Here is a 23744-nt window from a genome sequence, read left to right as displayed (position 1 = left end):
TTCATTAAATTCCTAATTGAAATTTCAGCTGGACTTTGGAAGTACTTAGTAAACTTTTTTTTACTATTTGAAGGAATGAATTACTATAAATATTTAAACCACTTTTGAAAGTGATGAGCAATGGTTTATTCACAATGGAATACAATCTTAAATGTAAAAGATAATACTACAAAGTTAGTAGCATATAATGTAACAAACTACCTTTATGACCTATTAGTGGGGGATTATTCCTTAAACTAAAAGCCCAGTTGGAGACTCTAGAGCCTTGGGGAGAAATGGCCTATGGAGGGTTATTCCTCCCACCCTCTAAACACATATACACAGTTCCAGTTGAACAGTGGGTCTCTGAGGGTGCTGATGCCTCCTGCTCCTGATCTTTACCCCTGAGGCCTTGGCCTCTCCCAGAGGCCTGTAACTAAATTGGTTCCTGTAGGGACAGGGGTCCTGGGTTCTCCACCCCTTGAAAGACAAGAGTGGGCATGTCCATGTGGGAGGAGGGTAGAAGATTCTACTGTTTTACTGTTTTACATACGAGTGCTTCTAAATCACAAACTGTATACAATTGATTTTTTGCAAAAAAAATAAAATAATTAAATTTAATTAAAAGTAAAAATTGTTGAATTCTGCTTTATAAAATTAAGGCTTTCTCTTCAAAAAAATATACACTGAACAAAATTGATACATGAAAAATTGAGAGAAGTATTTGGAAGTCTAAAATTATATTTGTGTATTTTATACCTATATACACAAAGTAATATAGGAAGGTTTAAAATAATGCAGAATAAAGTGAATTAATAAATGAAACAGATATGTAATACCCTCTGTTGAAATTAAAGTTGTATCAAACACATTGTTAATTAGAGAAATGCAAATTAAGGCTATATCTTTTTTTTTTAAGATTTTATTTTCCTCCTTTTTCTCCCCAAAGCCCCCAGGTACATAGTTGTATATTTCGTTGTGGGTCCTTCTAGTTGTGGCATGTGGGACGCTGCCTCAGCGTGGTCTGATGAGCAGTGCCATGTCCGCGCCCAGGATTCGAACCAACGAAACACTGGGCCGCCTGCAGCGGAGCGCGCAAACTTAACCACTCCGCCACGGGGCCAGCCCCAAGACTATATCTTTTTACAACACCAAATTGGCAAAATCAGAAAGCTCCAGAAGCCCAGTGTTTGCAAGGAAGTGGGATAAGTGGTAATCCCCAGGCATTGACGGTGGTGAAGTAATTCTGGAGAGTTTGCAGCAGTATCTTATCTAATGATGTACATGTTGACCCTGCAGTCTCACTTCTGAATATTCATAACGGAAAATATTTAACCAGATCCAGAGGGAACATGTATAAGAATGTTTATCACGGCATTTTTATGGTAGTGAGGTGTTGGAAGCACGCTAGATGTTCATCCCTATGGCAACACATAAGTAAAATGTGGTAGATGAACACTGTCAACTCAAATAATCAATAATCAATCAATAAATCAAAGTTGGAGTGAGTTTATTATATGAGGCAATCTGAGGACTATATAGTCTGGGAGAATGACCTTCACCAGAGAAGGAAGTACTCCAGAGAAGAGAGCTGTGCAGCATGGTATTATACTATTTTGGAACAAGGAATATATATCAAATATGACGGGAATCTCTTTTTATACTACAAAGATGAGATATTTTGCTAGCGCAGCAGGTCAGTGGTCACAAGATGTACACATAGGGTCAGTGGTCACCAGATGTACAACAGGTCAGTTTGATCCTTAGTTTCCTGGAAGAAATGTTCATCTTTAAACAGATGCTGATAGGGAGGGAGGAACACACTGCTATCTTTAAAGGTATCATTCCTTCCTTCTTTGGGATATTGTAAATGTTTAAAGCAGTTGTATGATGCATGCTTAACAGGCCATATCAGGTCATTCTGGAAAAACAAGATCAGGCCCCAAATTAATTGAAACCAAATGGCTTCTTCATATACCTCAATATATTAACTTCTCTGATTGCTTTTCATTTATTCATCAACACTATGGGATTCTATGTAGCACGTAGAAACAAGAGACTAGACACAGAGTAACATGAAAGGTCTTTAAAAGAGTACTGAATCAAATAGACTAATAAATGAAGCATACAGTATAATACCTTTGTGGAAATTAAAGTTGTATGCATCAAACACCACCACGTTTTATAAGAACACATAGAAACAGAAGGATAATACATTAATACATCAGAATGTGGTGAAGAGAAGGAAATGAGGATAAATAAATGAATCAAACAGTTTGCAGAGGAGGTCTGTTCAGACCAAATGCTATCCATGAGCCTATAAATGGAAGAGAATGATTAACTCAACAATCTGCCATTAAGATTCCAAGCATAAAACATAGTACCATAAAGCAAAAGTTGAAAAATGTCTTTTAGCTGGTTGTGGTTATGTCACTGCAGTCGACCAATGGAGGGTACAACTTCTGCAAAGTGGATCTGAAGCAGTGGGAGGTGGATGTGCTCAGCTTCCTCCTTTCTCCTTATTGCTGGCTAAAAGGTGGATTTGATGGAAGGACCTCTGGCAACCATCCCAGACTATGACTATGAGATGACCTTTGGAATGAGGACCAAGCACGGTAAAGACCACAAAAAAACAAACAAAACAAAAATTATCGGAAAAAAAAGAGGAAACTGGGAAGTGATTCCTGATAAATGGAATGCCAGAACAGTTCTGAATTGCCTACTTCCAGTCTCTTCACAAGACATAGAAATATATATACATAACCACATCTTTTTAAAGATATTGTTCATTTGAATCTTCTGTTACTTGCAGCCAAACTTGATCCTAAGGAATCCAGGATGTTAGCTGAATGTCAATTAAAGGTTGACAGCTTTGGTTAGAGAAATGTTGACCTGTAGCTCTTTATTTTCCTCATTTTAATGACCAATATGGATTATTTATTTTTCACTAAGGCTAAATCAAATTTTTGACAATGACACCCATGTTATCTCTATATAAATTCATTGTTATCTAAAGCAAGGGAAAAAATGTAACCACCCATTCCAAAATTTATATGAAAAGAAACATATTAGAAATCAGAGTGAATTCCTGGGAAAATAGTAAAGTGAAACATTTCATAACTCATTTCACTGAGATAAATCCAAAGTACAAAACGTAACTTCATCTAAATTGGATCTAGGGAAGCGTTGTGACTTAAAACAAAAATGAAAGAAGCTATAATAAAGGTTGGAATAAATTTTTAGCATACATTTTCATTAATTTGGATAAGATGAAAGGTTGGTGACTGTACTTTAGGAGAGTAAGTTCAGGTCAGGATAGAATTAACAACGGCTACTGGAGGCTTTGTTAGAAAACAACTATGAAGAAAAAAATATTGTAGAAATGGAAAATAAATTAATATGTAAGATACTTTTAGTAGAGTCAAAGCAAACGGCCTTTTTGGTTTTAGAAACTAGGGCAAGACCACACTAGTTTTGACCTTGTTGGTGTGCAGTGGCCTGTATGGTTCAACGTGATTGGTTTCTATATGCTGTGCAGTGACCTCTTTACTGCTGTGGCCTGTATGGTTCAATGTGATTGGTTTCTATATGCTGTGCAGTGACCTCTTTACTGCTGTGGCCTGGACAGGCAATTGTAGGACTTTTCACCTAGTTTCCATTTGAAGTTTTTACTGTGGCAGATTGCTGCTGCTCAGGAAGGCTTTCTCCAAGCCAATTGGCTGTTTTTATATAGAGGTGTGTCTTAGGTCAGTTTTTAAAGAAACAGACTCGGATGGACATCCACATGTAGGACATTTATTAAGGAGTGCTCTCAGGAACAAGACATGTAGAAGAGAAAGGGAAGCAAGACTTAGAAGAGGGAGAGGTTGAACTGTGATACAGCTGCTGCGGAGGATTTAATTAAGCTCACAGAGGGTTGTGGAAATTGGATGCCCTTCAGACATTTCCCTAAACAAGTAATGGGGCTATATCTTTTTACTCCCACATTTGAGGTGTACTCTCCCCAGGGAACGGACACTCCCTTGGACAAAGCAACCTTTTCCCACTGAATTCAATTCCTGGAGAGGGACCTATCTGTGAGCGGTCAATAGCTAATAGTCCTCTATGCTGAGGGGATGAGCATATTTGTCCTGAAGAGGTTATACTGGTGGCTGGCCATAGCATCTTCCAGAGCAAGCATGTGTTCCTATGGAAGTAGAGATTAATTTTTGGCCCTTAAATAAAGGCACAAGCCTCACAAACAAAGTCAGTATTGCAAACACAGGCCACAAGGGCAAACACAGGCCACAAGGCCAAACCCATCTTTGGGAATGTGCATGAGATTCTGTAAGCACTGACCTTCAACCAGGTTGCCTCAGCAGCAATGGCTGAGGCAAAGATCCTGTTAAAGGAATCAGAGAGCTCTTAGATATGTATTATTTTAAGACACTAGGCAGAAAAACAATTAGTTCCAGTGTTTGACTTGGCTTTCTGTCTACACTAGGTATGAAGCCCAGATGAGATGCCCCAAATTTCGTTCATTTCCTCTATTATTTTGAACTGACCTCATATTTAAGAAAGAGATCTGTGAAGAAACTAACCTTGAATTCACATGACAAGTACAGAGGCTCTGGAGTCACTTCTCACTATACAGTCTGGGTTTGTCTATACCAGCTGTGTTATTGCCTAGAGTTCTGAGAAAAAAATTGTGGCTTCTCAGATGAAAGGATGGTAAGTTTTATTAATAAACAATTAAAAAAGAAACAGAAGGGCTTCTGCTCCTAGGAATGGTGGACTACTTTATTTGGACCAACTCTCTTGTCAAAGACAACTAGCAAAAGCAAGAAAAACATAAAATAAAATCTGCATCAAGGCAATGAAGAATCACCAAAGAAGAGATGAAAGACTGGGTCAATATCTGGGAGAAGACTGAAACTCACAGAGGTGAGCCCTGCATTTGGGGCTGCTTTTCTCCTAGGGGCATCTCTTCATTCCATGAAAGACAGCCAAAGAGACTCAGAGGCTAAGTAAAGCTTTCAGCAGACTCATAAATCTTCAAAGATATCTTTGGGGCCTGAGTTTTGATTTGCGGCCTTAAAGGGCTGCAACCCAGAAATAATGTGATGAAGAAGGAGAGTAAACTTTGCAGAGACTGTAACTTAGTTTCGAATTACCTTTATCTCTGAAAATATTAAGATAATTTTGTATTTCAAATGCCCTTAAAATGATTCTGAAGGAAGATAACATTATCCTAAGCCACAAATCATTTCTACATTTTTTAAATGTGAATGATCAACACTCAAAAACAAAGACAAAAACAAAAATATACAAACAGAATACCACCCCAAAACATAAAGAGACATGGTGAAATGAACAAAAATTTTAAAAAAGGACAACAGAAGCCAGACACAGACTTACCAGGGTCCTATATAATGAAGTTATCAGGTACAGACTTAAAAATAAATAGGCCTAACATGCTCAAAGAGATAAAAATAAGATTGAGAACATTGGCAGAGAAATGGAAGCTATAAAGAAAGAACAAATGGAAATTCTTTAATAAGATCATAGTGGCTAAAAAAAACAAATGGATAGGTGTTATAGCAGATAAGACTCCACTGGAAAGAAAATTTGTGAACTAGAAGATAGATTAGAAGAATATATCCAGAATAAATTTTGGAGGGAATTTTGGAAAATATAATAAAGACAAATATGCAATTGAGGGAATACCATGAAGATGTCAAACGTATGTGTAGTTGGAGTCACTAAATAACAACAAAAAGAATGAAGTAGATAACTGTTGAGATGAAATAATGGCTGAAAACGCTCTAAAATAGAAAATGAGGTTCGAAAATTCCAATGAAACAGGGCAAAATGAACAAAAAGTAAGTCATACCAAGTATATCCTAGTAAAACTACTGAAAACCAAAAACAATGAGAATATATTAAAAATAGACAGAGACAAGAGACTAATTTGCCAAAGAGGAGCAATGATTAGAGGAATATATCACTTCCAAAACAAACCCAATTCAGCCAAAAATTAATACAATGTTGATTTCAGCATGCTAAGACAATAAAACTAAAAACCTAGAAGTCTATACTCAGTGGAAAAAATCCATCAAATCTGAAGGTAAATATTTGTTTTTAGACAGGGAAACCCTGGAATAGTTTGTTACCATACAAAAAAATGATGAAGGGAATTCTTTAGAGAGAAGGCAAACTATTACAAAAGCTTAGAAAACCTGATTATGATGTTGGAAGTTAGGCTAGAGGTGATTGAGGGAGGAAAGATGGAGAAATTCTGAGAGTGGCATAAGGAGTCTTCTGAGGTGCTGGTGCTACTCTACTTTTGACCTGAATTGCATAACACAGGTGTGTTCTTTTTGTGGTAATTCAATGAAATTTGTAATTATGATTATGACTGTGTACTTTTTTGAATGCTCATTATACTTTCATAAAAAGTTCAGGTAAAGATAGGAGGTTTTGAAACATTTATTGCACACAATTTTTTTCAACTGGTGAAAAAATAACTAGATCCTGGTTACTGTTTTTAAAAAACCTCATATGTATTATTATTATTATTTAATTTATACTGAAATTCTTTAGGAATGGAAAAATTCATCTGATAAATGAGAATGAGGAAAAGATCAGCAGAGCTATCATATGTTAATAGCAAAAAGAAGTGACAATACCTGAATCCACAATAAGTATTTAAAAATGAAATATGATTAAATTATCTAAGTATGAATGCTATGGAACTACAACTATGTGAAAATATTGACCTGTTGTGAATAAACATATAGTATGGGTGATTCAGCTTTTAGCAGGACAAAGGCCAGCATTTAGAGCACTGTCCATGAAAATGTATTAGTATTCTCTTCGTTTGCCAAATACTACAGCAAATAATGCCAACATTACTGCAGTATATTTAAGCAGAAGATTAACATTAACAACAAAATAATACAGCACATTATTTAGGGAATGAAATACAAAACCAGGCAATTAAGATTATGGTAGAGGTGATGAATCAAATAATTTTAAATAAAGTTAGAAATGTTAAATATTTTCCTCTGTTTTGATAATATAGCCTCAGATATAAGACAGGTAAACGAACAATTACTAAATGTATGTGTTTCCAAATGTGTGTATTTCCACATAAAACATTTTTTGTGTGTTGAAGAATTTTCCCCATATATGAAATGAACATAAAATAATTAAATCATTCATAGACAAGTTACAAAAGCTGAATACACACAAAATGATTTGAAGAGTCACACATATGACAGTACCACCATGCATGGAAAATATAACTGACGATATCTGAAAATCCTTGAAACTATTCTATGGCATTCTATAGTCTTTGATCTGTGCACATTCTTTTTAAAATTTTGGTAGTAAAAGACACAGTACAAGTCTATCTTTAAATAGTTCTTAAAAATATCATACAAGAACAGTATTCTTGCTTGTCAGTCTCAACAAAACATTGACATGTGCTGAAAAAACAAAATTAAAATCATTGTTGACATGATGAAGAAGTTGAGCTAATACCATCATGGGACTAGGAATTCAATTTGTATAATCTGCAATACTTCTTTAGAAATTTTGAAGATATTAATAAAATTCGGATTCTAGAAACAAGCCAAATGTATATTTCCAAAAGTATCTTTTAAGTTGATGTGCTTAGCACTAGCTTGGCATGATATCTTAGTAAAATTCATACCATAAGCAGAATGATATTAGAATCTCAATTGAATGTACTTAATTCCTTACAAGCTTCAAAGGATAAGGGATTCTTCAAAGAAAAAAGAAATGATGATGTCAATAAGAAGATATCACTAATGCTAAAAATTTCACTTTTTTTATTTTGACTCCAAATCTTATGATAAAGTCAGTCTTTGCTTTGCATGATAGTGTGGGACTGTAAAAGTTGATCATGCAAAGGAACCTTAATAATCAATGGGAAAAATTCTGATCATTTTGCCACCTTTAAAAGTTTTTGTCAAAACATTCAAAACCTTCTTACTGTTGGTTATAAATACACAAGAAATTAAAAAAATAGTAAAAGTCATATTAATTTATTGTATTGTCACTTAAACCAACAGAAACATCCAGAATTGAAGTGCTTTATTTCTTTGTAAAAATTTAAAACAGTGGTTTGAGCAGTGCTTACCTTAGTCTCATTGTATAACTTAAAGATACAGAGCATCTTTCCTATGCATTGGTGACTTTTCATACTCCAAGTTTGAGATAGCTCTCAACATTTCATGCTTTGAGTTTTTGATGCTGAGGAATATCTCTGAGAGTTCCTTGAATGTGAAGTTTTATGCTGGTGTCATTTCATCTGGGACACCTTCATTCTTTTTGTGACAATCACTTTCCACATGTATGTTGATAAGTTTGCCTTCACTAAGTTCTTCTAGGTTCATACCTATAATTTGTCGAACAGTGGCAGTATCAACATTCCAAAGGTCAGCCATTTCTTCTATAACTGCATTTACATTCAATTCACACCTTACTTCCAGCTTTTTCATTGTTATCTTAGATAGCCAATTCCCTTTTTCTGTTACTATTCATGTAGAAGGTCACAGGGATTTATTATTGGAACACAAGGAAACAACACAAGTACACTCTTTGCTGTCTGTGCAGGAACAGACTAATGGTCACTGACAAACTTTGAAAGAAGTGATGTGATTAGTCACTGATGTCTTTGGTTACAACTGCACATTTATTATTTCCATGAAATGAAGAGCTAGTAGTAGAGTCTGTACTTTATTCAATTACTAACATTTAATATACTGTGGCAACTGAAATTTGAGCCATATTTTTGGGGGATTGGTGTTATTTAAGTAAACCAGGGTAAATGAAATTTTAATATTGAAATTGTGCAAAGCAAAGACTGCCTGTATTCAAAAGAAGAACATTGTATTAATCATGGATCTCTAGAAATCAGTTTTGTGTTTGTTTATACTAAGTGACCAGCTTAGAACTACTTTTTTTTCAATTGTAAGATACTGAACATTTAAGACATGACAGAAATGAAAATAAATTTCAAATTTTAAAAAGATGACAAACTACCAAAAGAGCACATCACTCAGAAAAATAAGATAATTTTTAAATTAACTACCTGTTATTTCTGTAAAATACTTTCTCCCCATATGTTTATCTGCACGCTTTTTGATGGCCTCTGTATATGATAATGACTTTGTAACTTCTTTTTTCACTATAGAACATGAAAAAATAATCCGGTCTGTCCTGTAGCATAAGTTGATCAAAATTGTTTTTCTTTTTTAAGTTTTGATTAGAAAAACTTTTTTTGGCTTTACAATTTATTACTACTGTCAAATTAATAAACAGAAACTTCATAAGATTGGAGTTGGGAGGTCCAAATCAGGGAGCTTTACACCCGAGGGATGGTACCATCCAACAGAAAGAAGAAAGACTTCCTCCTCTTGATTGGCATGAGGCTTAGCCAATGAGAGACTGTCACAATTCAGCCAATGAAAACCCACCGCTCATCAAACTCACAATTTCTCCAATGGACTCTTTGTTTACAATAGCCTTCCTAACTTCTTCTTCCCCTTCATAAAAGAATTTCTCCTTTCTTGCTGAGGGTCTTTCACGTGGCTCACCACTGTTGGAGACTCCAAATTGCAATTCTCTGCTGATAATGAATAAATTCATTTTTGCTGGGGAGATAACTAGCTGTCTAAGGTCAACACAATTAATGTAAATTATTTGTTTATTTTACTGTTTTATTATTTTTAAATTTTATTGAGGTCACCTTGGTTTATAACATCATATAAGTTTCAGGTATATATCCTTACATTTTGGCTTCTGTATGGACTGCATCGTTTTCACCACCAAAAGGCTACTTTATATCCAACACTATACATATGTGCCCCTTTATACCTTTTTCTCACCTGTTGCCCCCTTCCCTTCTGGTAACCACAAATCTGTTCTCTATACCTCTTTGTTTCTTTTTAAAATTACTTTATTGCGGTCATATTGGTTTACAGCATTGTGTAAATTTCAGTTGTACATAGTTGTATTTCAGCTTCTATATAGACTGCATCATATTCACAACCAATAGTGTATTTTTTATCCATCACCATAAATATGCTCCCCTTTACCCTTTTGCCTTCCCCCTACTCCTTCCCTTCTAGTAACCACCAAGCTTTTCTCTTTATCTATGTGTTTGTTTGTTTATCTTCCACATATGAGTGAAATCATATGGTATTTGTCTTTCTTCATCTGACTTATTTTGCTTAGCATAATACCCTCAAGTTCCATCATGTTGTCACAAATGGCAAGATTTCATCCTTTTTATGATTGAGTAGTATTCCATTGTATGTATATATATATATATATATATATATATATATATATCTCATATCTTCTGTATCCATTCGTTCATTGATGTCCCTTTGGGTTGCTTCCAAGTCACTTCACAGTGGGGGAAACTGAGATCTACAGTATTAATCAATGAATTCTAGTAAATGGTCTATCTAAGAGCATATTCTTGCCGTCAGGATGGGACTTTTTCCACAGTTGGAGATATTAGAAGGAGGAGGACACAGACTGGAGGCAAGGATGGCTGCTGGAAGCTAGAAAAGGCAGAGAATACTGGAAGAAGTGCTGACAAGGAAATGAAAGGCCAAGTAAAAACCAAATGGTTGTGGGAAGAAGTGGGGATTCTCAAATAGGGAAGTGAGCAGAGGGTGAGGTTTCTGCTGGCAGAGTGGAGGGTGATGGAGTGTGAAACTGTCTGTGGTGGGGGCATGACATTGGGGTTCTGAGGCAAGCTCTCTCTCTAGGGGGACAAAAATCACCCACTGAGGTGAACTTGGGAGAGTGCCAGATAAGGCCAGGTAAAGGTAAACATGAGGATACCTGTGGCCTGAGCACCAATGAAGTAAACAGAAGGAGCCAGAGAAAGGCTGGTGACAGAGGAAGAGCACTGGGCTCCCCTAGTATACCCAGGACCCTTTCATCAGGCTGGATTCTAATCACAGGATGTACCACCCACTTCAGATTATTCTTTTGTGATTGTGTGTGTTTAGAGGGCCTATATAACCACTTCCTTCTCTACTTATTGCCTTTTATATAAAGTTCAGATTCTTGAATCTATGTAAGTATTCACCAGTATAAATAGTCTGTCAATTTCCCTTCTCATGGAACCCACTCCTCTCAATCCCCATACTCTTTTTTTTGTGGATTGAGACATATAAGCCAATAAAATCGACTCCTTTAGGAATTTGGTTACATTTCATTAAAGTATTGGAAATATTTTAATCATGAGCTTGACATGGTCAAGTGTACATTTTATGAAGCAACTCTGCAGCAGAGTGCTGAATAGATATGGAGAGGATTTGAATTGTGATGTACAGTTAAGGGATTGTGGCAGTAGTCTAGGTCACACACGATGAAAGCAGAACTATATGTCGGTGAGGTTACAGAAGAAGAGGCAGATTTTGCAAATTATGGAGAGAAATGACATGGTGGCATGAATTTTCTGACTACCATAGTCCAATACAGTTGTTCGCTATACAGAAGTTTAGCTCTCAGGTTGAAAAGCATGCTGCTCTTTCAAGACTTCAAATTATGGATGTCCCGTGGGTTAGGTAGTCAACATGCCTTCCTAGAGAATATTGTTCTGAATAGGGTTGTATCTGAGATTCTAGACACTGAAATGGCAATTATCACAATGCATTTTAATTCTTGGCTTAGATATACTTCTGTAGTTTAAAGATTCTTGATAGAAGTGAATATATTGTCAGTCTCTCTATGTACCTACTAAGATCCTTAATACTAAGTGTGAAATGTGAAGCATAATGGGGTCACTATGGGCTTTAAAATGGAGCCAGCATTCCATAAGGAAATGAAACTTAAGCATGTCCTGATTGGGCAGAATATGAACTTTTGAACTGAGTCAAGACACAAATATTCTGAGAATGTTGCAAGAAACTTGAAACTCATTACAGTGTCAGACTTTTGCCTCCCTGTAGCTAGCTTTAGCAATAAATTATATTTAGCCAAGATTAACTTTCTGCTGCTAACCCCAATTAACATTCTTTTTAATGCAAACCTCTCTCTTTTGCCTTTAAAAGCCCCTGCCTCTTACTCCCTAGCAAGACACTATTTGGGTTGAGACTGGAATGGATGTATCCCAAATTGCAATTTGTTAGTCCCCAAATAAATGTCTTTCTGCCTCTCATTTTGACTCTTTAGTTTTTGGTTAACATACTTCATGCCAGAAGCAGGACCCGATGTGATCTCACCTTTGTGAACTGGTGTCCCCTGAAACCCTGTGCCAGATCTACATGAGCCTGTTACACTCACCATTTCCATGGATCACAGACTCTTTTGATCATAAGAGCTCTCCCAGGTCCTGGACTTTTCTCCATTTGGTCAAGGTCAATGCCTTTTTTTTCAGATTGGGGTCAACTGCCCAGGAGACCATTGTATGAGTGCCAGCATGGCTTTTTCAGCTCAAGGTCATTGTCTCAGGAGGGGCTTCCCTTGACATTGTTTTTTTCCCCTGATTGTTGAGTACTCTGACATAATTTAAGGGTCTCTCAGTTGTCATTCTTATTGTCATTCTTGTTGCATGATTTTCTTTAACGTGGGTCATCCAGTTTCTAAAGTTACCTGAGAAGTTCCTCCCTTGGGAACTCCAGTTGGTTTTATGTTTAAGACTTATGATCCCTTCTCTTGTAAATCTCTTTCTCAATGGACCAAAATTACTAAGGATAATTAAAATTACAATGGCCAGTAGAAGGAAAGGTCTAATTAGATAAGATCATTTAAAGGTGTGCTTAAAAGCAAAGGCTTCAAAATTCCAAAAGAGCTTCTTAATTGAAAACTTCATTGCTAAAAGGTAATGAAAAATTAAAGATATAAGAGGTATCTAAAAGGAAAGACTACATAACTCTTAACAAAATTCCACCAAGTTCGTGGCCTTACAAACATCTTCATATCTACTCTCCTAGGAGGGCCCCAGTATGGGCTCCCCTCAAGTTGACGTCTCTGAGAGTTTTCTTGGTAAAGTGCTCCATTATTCCTTTAAATGATCTAGGGAAAACTAAAGTCAGAATTGATGGGGTTTCTTAATACAGCCGGGAATATTTACTGTTTGTACTCACTAAAACTTAGTAGGATGTTTGAAAGGATTTAATAACATTATAGTCAGAAATTTGACAAAATTAGAAGCTGATATTTAGAGACTGATAGGACTTTTTTAGGTTTTTCCCCCAAGCTAAAATAAAACTATACACCCAGAGGGAAAGCAGAAAATTGAGAATAATGTAGTTGTATGGGTGGATCATCTTATGATGTCATTTATGTTACATCTTACAAATCTTTTTGAAACTGGAAATGCAACTCTACAGACAGTTCAGTGTCTACCCACTCCTTTTCACAAGTTACTAATTTATAAAAGAGCTCTATTCATTGTCTTAAAAACAAACAATTAGCATATAAATTGAGTATACTCTCAAAAATGTAATAGAAACCAACTCAAATGAATTTTTTATAATTTTCTCACTATTGATTCTTGTGTGTGTGTGTGTGTGTTTAAGATTGGCACCTGTGCTAACATCTTTTGCCAATCTTCTTCCTTTTCTTTTTCTTCTGCCCGAAGTGCCCCAGTACATGGCTGTATATTCTAGTTGTGAGTGCCTCTGGTTGTGCTATGTGGGGTGCTGCAGCATGGCCCGATGAGTGGTGCCATGTCCATGCCCAGGATCTAAACCAACAAAACTCTGGGCCACCAAAGTGGAGCATGTGAACCCAAAACCTGGCCATGGGGTCAGCCCCTCAAATGAATTTCAGGATCACGTGTTCTAGGAAAATATTTGATATCAAAGCTAATTTATTTGTTGGGTTAATTAAAATAGGCTCGACTTTAGAGTTATAAGTATTATATACAAACTTTTCTTCTATCTAGGACTACTAAAAGTCAAACAAATTCATAGTACCTCTGTTACAAAATTTGTCAGCAAAAAAATTGATGGCCGACCTTTTTCTAACATGTCATGAAGTTTTTGTAGGTAATCTAAACATAGTTATTTGGAACAAGTAAATTAAATAGATGAAAGGTTTTTAGGTGAATTTTTTAACAATAATTATGTGTTGTTTTATGTGTCCTTAAAAACTTCAAAACCTTTTGGTAACTTGTAATCTTAGAGTTTTGCTAACTTAGATAGGAATTTATTATCCAGATCATTTCCAAATAATATAAAATATTAGACAATTACTAAACATACATTTATCTTCTTTTGGCTTCTTATTACAAAAAGAAACCTAAAAGATGTTTGAGTCTATTAGTAAACATGTCTTATGCCACATTGAAAAATCTATAGTATGAGGAAATGTATGTTTTCAGTAAAAAATGTACAAATAATGAAGGTGCTTTTGTTAGAAAAGTCAATTTGTCCTAAAATAAAACTGGTTAAGGGAAACAGGAAAGGACCAATTCTAATTATAAGAAGGAACGTTATATAAGGTTTATGAAAAAGGAGCCCTGAGGAAAAAAGTTTTATGTCAAGTCAAGCTGGCTAAGATTGAAATGAATTTAATGAAGTAAATGAGTTTTAATATCAAAAATAAGCTGGTTCAAAATTAGAATTTGGTTTTCTCTGTGTTATTAGGACAAGGACTTTTTGGATTTTATTTTTTATTTTTATTTTTAAAGATTGGCCCTAGGTTAACATCTGTTGTCAATCTTATTTATTTCTTTATTTTTTTTCTTCTCCCCAAGCCCCCAGTACATAGTTGTATATTCTGGTTGTAGGTCCTTCTAGTTGTGACATGTGGGCTGCCACCTCTGCATGGCCTGATGAGCAGTGCTAGCTCTGCACCCAGAATCTGAACCAGCAAAACCCTGAGCCACCAAAGAGGAGCAGGTGCACTTAAACGCTCAGCCATGGGATCAGCCCTTTCTTTTGGCTTTTAGTCTGCTCTTGATAAAAAGATTATGAAAGGTTTTATGTTTTTACCTTTGGATGGTATTCCTAAAAGGCAGAGATTTTATGTTTTATCAAAGTAATTTCCTTTTTTGTTTTTATCAGGTCTTTAATTATAAGAGCTAAGATTTTTCTTACAACCATTTAACATTTCATATTTGCCTAAAGGTCTAATTGCCACCATGGTTAAATGGATAACTGACTACCATTTCACAGTGACATATGATCCTATTTGACCAAATGTTTTAAAGGCTTTTTTGATATTTTTGACAAACTTCCAAAATCAGATTCTAAATGGAGTGGTGTTTTTGTTTTTTGACCTGGATTTCAAAAGATTTGTTAAACTAAATAGACTTACTTGATATGTTAAAGTACATGGGAAGTATTATTTAAAAAATCACATTAAGCCTTCTTTATGTTGTATTTACACATGTATATAAATATTCTAAAAATTATGTGAAATTCCTAAAAATCTATGTCCTGGTATAATGTTATTAGTCATAACTCTAGATATTATCTTAAAATATTATGTGACACAAATAGCAAAATTTATTTGTCAATTGCATTATGATGAACCATTTTTGAATTTTTTATTATTTAATATTACTGTGATGCTTTTGCAAAAATACCTTAAGCAGAACAAGTATTAATTACATGGGACTTCATGAGCTGGGGGATGCTCTAATGTTTTGTTTTTTCAGATTTAAAGAACTCTTTTCTCTTTGGGAAGATAATTTTGTGAACAAAGATGAAACGTTTACTTTTTCTCTCTACCTGATCCCTGCAAAATTCAGACATTCTTGCTTATATAATCAAGTCAAGTTTTAGCACTAATAAATTAGTTTTAATGTGACAATCTTTGATTAAAAAATGAAGGTAATTATATAGAAAAGAATTGTGTTAGCTTCTTTGTAGATATTCATTTCTAGTTTTGTTAATAGTCTTTGAGATTTCATTATATACCTGTAGACCAAACTTCCCTGGCCTAAGATTCCTTTGGTCTCACTGACAGTTTGCAGTGCCCTCTTTGAAAAACATAAACTCACTCAACATGAGATAATCACTGGCAGACCAATGTGTATTGGTACACAACCTTCAGCTAATCCCTTGTTATCTTATGTTAGTATGACCAGCCACTGTGAATCTCTAATGTCTTATGCTCAAGCCTATCATTAACAGGATAAAAAAAGCTTTCCAGGATTTTAATTTAAAGGATCCTGTTGGTCACCGTCTAGAACCTCCTGACTGGATATTCTGGAAACATCATCAGAGGAAGACGTCCCTTGAGCCCTGTAGGAAAGCATCTTGCCAATTGCTCCTGACTGCTGAAAATGAAAGGCATTGAACCTTGGAGATACATCTTACAGCTAAAGAAGGCTCCACCTGACATTCAGTCCTGTATAAATGCTGGAGACCTACAAATCAAATTGACTAGGAATAGAAATAGCTGACATCTGAGGTCAAGAGCTTTCCTGAGATTTGAGGCTAGGCCAGTACAGACATAGACACCGCTCTAACCTCATTATTGACCCTCTTTACAATAGACTTTCTCTATAACACTGATAAATTTATTGAGCATTATGATAATAATTCAACATTCTTGCTAAGAAAGGCCCACTTAGTTTACCGATGGTTTCAGAATATCACTTAATGAATTTTTTATATGTTTATTATTGGAATATTGCCGTGTGTACTTGTGTTTAAACTTTTTATGCTATTAATCACTCATATCTGCTCTAGAACTTAAAGAAACACCAAGGTTATTGTCTCTAATTGTATCAAAATGATAAATAAACTTATCCACATGAACCTTCAGCTAACTGGATAAAATTCCCACATGTAAACTGCCTAAGAGTCATTTCCTGACTGCCCCCTTCTTGCTCAAATGTGGCCTATCCCTTATGACACTGACTCCTTGGAATAACCACTAAAAATAGGAAAAAAATTCCGCAATGTAGGACATAACTTTCTGGGACAGGTCCATCCTAGTAATGTTAGACTAAAAGGTCAATGGTTCATCAGTGATGATTTCAGAGAAAAACCCCAATTGAAAGGAGGAAATATGAAATGTGGAACAAAATGGGGTCATTTAGGTAGAAGAGCTTAAAATAGAATTGGGAAGCCATTAAGGAAACGAGTCTTAGGCAAGTCGTCATTGGGCAGAACAAGCATTTTTGATCTGAGTTAATGCAAATATTCTGAGAATGTTGCAAGAAACCTGCAATATGTCACAGTGATGGACTTTTGCCTCCCCCTAGCTAGCCTTGGCAATCAATTATGTTTAGCCAAAACTAGCTTTCTGCCTCCAATCCCGATTAACATACTTTGTAATGCAAACCTCTCTCTTTTGACTTTAAAGGCCCCTGCCTCTTACTCTCTAGCAGGACACTACTTGAGTTGCTATGGGAATCTGTGTACCCTGAATTGCAACTTTTTAATGCCAAAATAAATGCCTCTCTGCCTCTCATTTTGGCTCTTTATTCTTAGGTTAGCACAGCACGTGTTCAGTGATTTTTTTGGTAAATGAATTTATGAATTAAACTCAATAGGTGGGATTACTCTATATTTTTCATGGTCCTATGCATCTGGCATGGCTGCAATTTTAACTCTAAAGATAATGAAAGGCTGGCTGTAGTTTATACTATTGCTTGGGGAAATCATAGGTGGTCTGAAAAGCAAGTATTCATTTGTCCTTCCAGCTCTTGTATCAGTAAAGAGCAGCTAGAGAAATGCAGCAGATGACAGCTAGCTGATGCCCTTCTACAGAATCATGGCATTCCAGCAAGCCAAGATACAAAAGGGGGAAGCACCCTCATCACACAGATGGCCCTGTGTGACAGGCCATCTACAGGCTTCTTTATTTTAAACTCTACATCAATAATGCAAGCAGAAGTAAATTTTATGTGACAGGAGAGATAGGAAGATTTGAGGCTTTATAGTTTTTAGATGTCTACCTTTGCTGTACTAACTAGTAAAAAGTTATGTGTAACTTCAAGATGAAAGACATTAGCAGCTTCTTAGAAGAGAGTAATCCCAATCTTCTGGATATTTAATGAGATGTAATTCACTGAAGCTCCTGACTTGGTCTACTGCCAAATGAATCAAAAGCAATCTTGCTGCACTTCAGTGTGAAGTTCCTGAATGTAACCACAGCCATGTCAAATATGAACTTCACAGCTGTTGTCTCATAACTATCACGGTATTTATCAGACATGAAAATAGCTTCTTTTATACCTGCCTGGATGATAAGTTTAACACACTCACTGCATAGGGACAAGGTGACATGTATAGTACATCCTTTTATACTTGCTGAATTTCTGTTCATGATGACATTCAGTTTGGCACAGCACATGTACAGGTATTTGGTATCTGGCTTACTCTCTGCTGTCCTCTAAGGGAAGAGGTCATCACTGTAACCATTTGGCATTCTGTTGTACCCAGTCCCTACAATCATGTTTTATGCATTCATGATTCAGGCTCTGATCTTTTGGATCTTTGCTTCTCTGTGCCAATAAGAAGCGCACTGCCATGAAATATTTAGGTCATTATAGTCACCCCCTTTTTGCAGGACTGTACTCATTCTGGATTGACTCAGCTGTCCCCCCCCTCCATTCTCCCATCCTTGGTCCATTTGCCTGCAGGCCTCTACTGGACCCCACCATTACTGCCTAAGTGAACCAAGCCATTCAATTATTTCTGAAATTAGCCATTTAGCTCACTGATATTCAGAGTTTCTTTGTTCCAATATAAGCATGTTAAAGTCTACAGATTTCCCTTGAAATACCACTTTGTGAAAATGAAGGGAATTTCAAGGGGGATTTCAAAACAATTCTCATGATTATTAGTAAATATGGTAGCCAAAAAAACAAAATAGATATAAAAGATTTGAGCAACAAAATAAAAATATTAATCTATTTAACCTATATAGAATCTTTTACTGTTACTCAATCCTAAATTGTTGTAAATTTTCAGCATAATTTCTCCTTTGACTAATGAATTTCTTAGAAGTATGATTTTAAACCAAGCCTGTCAAGATTTAAATATTTATCTTTTTCTCTAGTGGTGTGCTTTGATTCCTTTCTCTTTACTTTTTGTGTATCTACTATTATTTTCTTTTGTAGTTACCATGAGTCTTACATAAAACACCTTAAAGTTATAGCAGTTTACATTCAATAATCTGCTTATAGTCTGCTTATAGTATTATGAGGATTTCTGTGTATTTAATGAATTGCTTTTTTTCTTTTTGCTTCTTTTCAGCTTTTCTCCTTGTCTTTACTTTTGACAGTTTAACAACAATGTATTTTGGTGTAGATCTCTTTGGATTTATCTTATTTGATAATCTCTTTGTGCTTCTTGGATCTGGATGTCTGTTTCTTTCCCCAGGTTAAGGAAGTTTTTAGCTGTTATTTCTTTGGAAAAGCTTTCTGCCCCCTTTTCTTTCTCTCCTCATTTTGGAACCCCTATAATGCATATGTCAGTCTGCTTGATTGTGTCCCATAAGTGTCTTAAGCTATCTTTACTCTTTTTCATTCTGTTTTTCTCCATAGCTCTTATTCATTCTTTTACAATTTTCCATTTCTTTATTTCTCTTTATTGTATTCTGGAAAAATCCCTCAGAAATATCTTCCTTTTCTCTAAATCACTTTTCAACTATCTCTATTATGCTATTTAATGCATCCATGGAGTTCATTATATCATCAACTTATTTTTATACATGTCCACTTCTGACAGTTTCTTTTTCTAATGCTATCTTTGTAGTTGGATCCTCAATTTATTTAAAAATCCATATAGTTATTATATATGGTCTCTCCCACAATCACAATATTTTAGTCCTGGGTAATCTACATATGTTGTTTCTCATCTCTACTGGCATAATGGTTTGCTAATCTTTATTTCAAATAATAATTGTTTTGAATCCATATGGGTTTAGTTGGCCTAATTTGGCAAAGATTTTTTCCAAAGAGAGTTTGCTTTTGCTCTGATCTCTGTAAAGGTTTACACTCAGAATGTGTGTTTAAGATTTAGCTTTCCACTTCCTTGTTGTTTCAAGGACTAATATGCCTATAACAAAGCTCCAATGGAAATTAGTCTCAACACAACCACACCCTGTTCTGCTCCTGCATCTCTATCCTGGCATCCTGACGTTCATGATTCCCTCCTCATCCATTTCCCACTTTCCTGGAATTAGCAGTCTATGTCTTTGGCTTGAACACTATGCCCCTAAAGCCAAGTTTCTAGCAACTCAAGTTTTGTCTCCCATACTCTTCTTCTGCAGCAGCTCCAAGCTCAATTCTTGTTGATTTTTTATTTGTTACACATTTTGTTTATTTGTTTACTTTGGAAGAAATAGAGTTAGAGGTATTTTAACTTTTGTGAGTCATATCCCCAAAGGACATGTTTCATCTGTGTTCTATTTGTAAAATAGAGCTCCTAGGCTCATAATAGAAAAATGGAGCACTAGATTCCACATTGAGTTTCAACATAATTACATTTTTTTCCTCTTTCTTTTTCTTTTACCCAGCACTAGATAATTATGAGGAGAAAAGGATCAGTTATAGACAAAGTGAAGAAACTATGATTTTCTTTGCAATTTGGCTATAATTCAACAACAATAAACAATTTCCTGGCTGGGATATAAAAGAGTGTAGGAGAGGGGCTGGCCCGGTGGGGCATCAGTTAAGTACACACGTTCCACTTTGGCAGCCCAGGGTTCGCTGGTTCGGATCCCAGGTGCGGACATGGCACCTCTTGGCAGGCCATGCTGTGGTAGGCATCCCACATAGAAAGTAGAGGAAGATGGGCACGGATGTGAGCTCAAGGCCAGTCTTCCTCAGCAAAAAGAGGAGGCTTGGCAGCACACGTTAGCTCAGGGCTAATCTTCCTCAAAAAAAAAAAAACAAACACAGTGTAGGAGATATTTATTCTCATGGTAACACCAAAATTTTTAGATATTGTAAAACTTGCATTTATCTATGAAACTATTGAAGAGAGATAGACACACACACATACAAAAACCCAGATGGACTGATTTTTCAGAGAGGAGTCCTTTATACATGACTATCAAGCACTGGAAGTTACTAGAGGCAACAGTGGAAAAGAAAGGCTGCCAAGACTGAGATACATGAGTGATTGGCAATGGTGGCCAGGCTGGAGAGATAGGATTCTAGAAGATTCCCAAATGCAGCAATACTTTACTTGACCTAACAATTTTCCCTGGCTTCCCACTCCTTTTAGCTGAGAAAAGGGGAGTGATGGTGAGGCTAGCGTATTCTCTGGTTTCATGAGTTCTCATAGTGCCTAGAAACAAAGGGATCTTCTGCCACTGATTCAAAAGACAAAACTGAGGTCCAACTCCCACCAGTCTCCAGGATTAAGCATTGATAAGATCCAAGAAATTAGATTTGGACAAGAACAGCTGTATCACTGGGAGGAAGGTTAGCCAGAGCTCAGGTCAATTTAAAAAAATTACTGCCTGCACCAAGATTAACTTGAGAGTTAGTGAAAGCAGAAAAATTACCTTCTCACTTTAGCAGCCATACACTGGAAAGAGACTGCACACTCTTAGTAATAAAAACAAAGCAAAAGGGTTGTATAATAAAATCCCTACTATTATCTAGATACAATGTTCAATACAACATAAATCATTGTGAGTTAAGAGAGGAAAATGGGACACACAGAAAATCAAAAAATTAAAATACAGACTCATAGATAAACCAGATACTGGAACTAGCAGAAAAGGAAGTTAAAACTGGTATTATGAATATATTTGGCTTGTGGCCCTGGCCCTGGTTAGCTTTGTCCCTCAAGTAAAGATACAGCTCCTCTCAAAGTGGCTGAGTCTACGTGACTCTTTATCTTTCCAGGTTCCAGTAATGACTCCCTTTACTTGCCTTTACTTGTCCATTAAGGCCTATAGGTGGTGATAGCTTTGCTGCTACTAGCTCCAGGTTACTTCACTTGAGGTTCCCCTACACTTTCTCAATAGTCCTTTCATAAATGAAACTCTTTCCATTTTATATAGATAGATAGATACAAATACATATACACCTACATATATTTGGAAATTTATAAGAAAAGGTACAAAAAGTGTGTAAACATATGGGGAATCTCATAGACTATATCAAAGTTTAAAATACACAAAAGTCATGGAATATGTTCTGAAAGACAAAAACATATTGGGTGACCTCAATGGCAGAATAAACACTGCAGAAGAAAAAGTCAGTGATCTTGAAGAAAAGGCAACAGAAATTATCTAAAATAAAACATTGAGAAAAAATACTGAAATACTAAAATAACTGTTTATGACTTGAGTCATAATAATTGGATTGGGGAAGAAAAAGTATTTTTAGAAATAATAGCCAAAAATTCCCCAAAGTGGATGAAAAATATCAGTTCACAAATTAAAAAATCCAAGTAAATCTCAAGCAGGGTAAATTCAAAAGAAACTACACCAATGCACATCATAGACAAAATGCTGGAAACCAAAGATAAAGAGAAGATCCTTAAAGCAGTCACATGCAGGGGAACAAAGGTAAAAATGGCATTTGCCTTCTCATTAGAAATACCAGCTAGGAGCTGGCCCAGTGGCGCAGCAGTTAAGTGTGCACATTCTGCTTCAGCAGCCTGGGGATCACCGGTTCAAATCCCAGGTGCAGACATGGCACCACTTGGCATGCCATGCTGTGGTAGGTGTCCCATGTATAAAGTAGAGGAAGATGGGCACGGATGTTAGTTCAGGGCCAGCCTTCCTCAGAAAAAAGAGGAGGATTGGCAGCAGTTAGTTCAGGGCTAATCCTCCTCAAAGAAAAAAAAAAAAGAAATACAAGCTAGAAGGTAATGGAATCATTTCTTCTAAGTTGAAAAAAAAACAAACAATACTGTCTATTTATAATTCTTATCCAGCAAAACTATCCTTCATCAATTAAGATGAAATAAGAATATTTTCTGATAAATGAAATCTGAGAGAAATTTTTGTCTGTGGACCTACTGACAAATACTACATACAGTAAGTCCATTAGGATAAAGAAAAATAATGCAAGTTGTAAACTCAGATATACAAGAGGGAATGAAGAGGTCTTGGAATAGTAAATAAGGGGAATATTTTATAATGAAAAAAGGATCAGTTCATAAAGAAAGCATAAAAATTCTGTTAATGCATCTAATAACAGAATTTCAAAATTCATGATGGAAAGAGCTTTAGAATAAAAGGGGGAAATAAACAAATTGCAATTATGATTGGAGATTTTAATGCACGTTTTCCTAGGATTTAAGGAAATAAGTGAACAAAAATGAATAAGGACATAGAAAATTAGAACAACAGTATAACATAACCTAATATACACCTATTGAACATTACACCTTATAAATTCTAAATATATTTTTTTTCCAGCTCACACGAAACATTTGTCATTGTGACCATATGCTAGGGTATAAAGAGGTCTCAGTAAATATCATAAGATTGGAATCACTTGGTATATTTCCTGATCACAATGGAATTGATTTTGGAACCATGAATAATAAGACATCTAGAAAATATCCAAATATTTGAAAATTAAGCAGCACAATTTCAAATAATAGATGACTTAATGAAAGAGTCAAAAGAGAGATTAGAAAATAATTTGAGCCAAATTATAACAAAAAAACAGCACATCAAATTATGTGAGATGCTTTAAAAGTGGTGAAAAGTGAAGAGAAATATCAGAGTTCAAATGCTTTTATTAAATAACAATGGTAAGATGGTTTAAAATCAGTGATCTAAGCTTCCACCTTAAGAAGCAACACAAAAAGAACAAAGTAAACCCAGTGTAAGTTGAAAATAATAATAAA

General features: G+C 35.6%; 1 pseudogene; it reads right to left on the bottom strand.

The window, feature by feature from the left end:
• Positions 1-17982: 17982 nt before the first annotated feature.
• Positions 17983-18454, bottom strand: LOC124249380 (deoxycytidylate deaminase-like; annotated as a pseudogene).
• Positions 18455-23744: the final 5290 nt, after the last annotated feature.

This window comes from Equus quagga, chromosome 13 (assembly GCF_021613505.1).
Source record: "Equus quagga isolate Etosha38 chromosome 13, UCLA_HA_Equagga_1.0, whole genome shotgun sequence".
NCBI classification, from domain to species: Eukaryota; Metazoa; Chordata; class Mammalia; order Perissodactyla; family Equidae; genus Equus; species Equus quagga.
This window is presented reverse-complemented; position numbering and strand designations above follow the sequence as displayed.